General features: G+C 37.4%; 1 long non-coding RNA gene across 1 annotated transcript; it reads left to right on the top strand.

The window, feature by feature from the left end:
* The first annotated feature begins 487 nt into the window (after positions 1-487).
* On the top strand, positions 488-2,189 carry LOC116000847. The gene is made up of 3 exons (XR_004094172.1): positions 488-590; positions 699-765; positions 2,099-2,189. It is a non-coding gene; the product is annotated as an uncharacterized LOC116000847 (long non-coding RNA).
* Position 2,190: the final 1 nt, after the last annotated feature.

Here is a 2,190-nt window from a genome sequence, read left to right as displayed (position 1 = left end):
TTTAGGAACTAGTATTTGGACTCGTTTGTCCTAGAAAAGGGATTTCTAGACACCATACCATTATTTTTGAATTTCCTATTGAATTAAATTAGCCCATAGCAGCAAAAATTTATTTTTGATCGTACATCGCGAAGATTCTGCGGTGTACCGAACCTAGCCCAAATTGGAGCTTTTGACTGGAATAAAATTTTAGTTTCAAGAATATTCTATTTAAATTATTTCCTACCGAAATTTCATCTGTTTTAACCCCAAACAGTCCATGTTAAGATATTTTTTCNCTTTTGACTGGAATAAAATTTTAGTTTCAAGAATATTCTATTTAAATTATTTCCTACCGAAATTTCATCTGTTTTAACCCCAAACAGTCCATGTTAAGATATTTTTTCCCAAGATTTCTAGGATGGTGACACTTGTCACTTTAATCCACCCTTAAATATTATTGTATAAGTGGGAAATGAATTTTTGGTCTTCATTTTCCCATTTGGCCGAAAAAAAAAAGAGGGGAAAGGGGAGTGAATTTCTTCCATCTTCAACCTCAAGCTTCAAGGACTCCATAGCCAATCTTTCTTCACAACTTCATCAAAGATTCGGTAAAACTTTAATTTTATTCGGTAGATAGCTTTATTTCCTTTCCTAGATTAAGAATCTAAGTCTTGATTTCTTGAATCTTGTTGTTATGATGATGAATTGGGAGCTAGGGTTTCAAGAAGGAATTGGGGAAAATCCACCAAAAGCATCTTTAAGACAATATTAACTACTTTGGAGGTAAGGAGTTCCCTTAAGTTGGACTAGATTGCTCAAATTTGAATAATTGATGGTTGATTGTGACTTGGTGAAATTTAGTAAAAATGTTTAGTATAAGTTGCCTGTATATGGTGTATATAAGGTGTATGTATAAATCATATTTATGCCCATATAGGCTTACACTTGTGAAAATATTGACAAGAAATTTAACTAGTCTCTGGCAGTAACTTCCGTGAATTTCTGGGACAAATCGGTAAGGTATTTTGATCCATTTTTTTTTATACATGTAGTTCTATACGTGTAGATGCTACCATAAAAATTTCATAATTTTTGGAGTAGTATAAGTGTGGTTTCAAAATTATTTTCCGAAACTGGTCCAGAGAGAAGAAAAATCCGGACAGCACACTGCCAAGGGCAAAAAGGGAATTTTCTGTGTAAATTCGTGAACCTAGATGACCAAAACTTTTTATGAACATCAAGTACTATGAGTTAGGGTTCTACCAAAAAAATTTCAAGTGAAAAAGAGTTCGGGAACTATTCTTACCGGCTCGATCTTTCAGACTGCGCCAAGCTGAAATTTCTGAAAAGAAATGGTTAAAACCAATGTCGTTAAAGAGAAAAGAGAAGGAAAACCTTAGTTTCTGAGCAAGAGGAGGAGGACCTTGACTAACCCACGGGTGGCATATGCTCTGCATGAAGTGCCCTTGCCCAGCGGTTGTTACATATTAAATGTTGTGCCGTATGACATCCAATTCATACTTATGCGACGTCTAGTCGCTGGGTACTATATAACTCGTCGGATGCGGTATTCCCACGGGGGTGTGCACACTTAAGGTATAGATACCCCGATTATTGCGGGCAGGTTTCGTTTTAACGGACCCGGTTAGGCCGACTGGGAATCATTTTAACGTACCTGGTGCCAAGGGATCAGCGTTAGATCGGGGAACGACCACTACCCCGATCAATGATCCAAGTGGTCAAAGAGGGAGACAATTAGAGTGCTCCAAAGGCCTCACACTTTCGAAGAAGAAACTAAGTGAATTTTTGTAAGGAGATATGGCTACTCTGTAGCGGAGATGAGATGGAAATTGATGGAAAGCTCCTTGAGAGGAACGGTTGAAAACTAGTTTGAATAACTACAGGTTTGACTGGAGGAAAATATTATTTCCTATTTGTAAGAGAAGTCCAATTTGACTAAGTGATATGATTTCTTCTACGTACGTATATGTTTCACTGTGTTGTTATACTTTAATCAAAAATATATGTTTTAGAAAACCTTTATTTAAGTTTGGGCGATCCACGGATCTCCTTGCTTAGCCGTCGCGCTAACTACACTTCAATGTGTTGCTTTCAGATGGAGTTCAGCGTTAGTTCTTGCAGTCCGACGAACTCCCCTAGTTCGTCGGAAGGTGTAGGTCGTGGCATGGACTACGACGTTTTTGTACA

This window comes from Ipomoea triloba, chromosome 13, assembly GCF_003576645.1.
Source record: "Ipomoea triloba cultivar NCNSP0323 chromosome 13, ASM357664v1".
NCBI lineage: Eukaryota > Viridiplantae > Streptophyta > Magnoliopsida > Solanales > Convolvulaceae > Ipomoea > Ipomoea triloba.
Note: the sequence above shows the minus strand (reverse complement) of the source record. Positions and strands in the feature narration are given on the sequence as shown.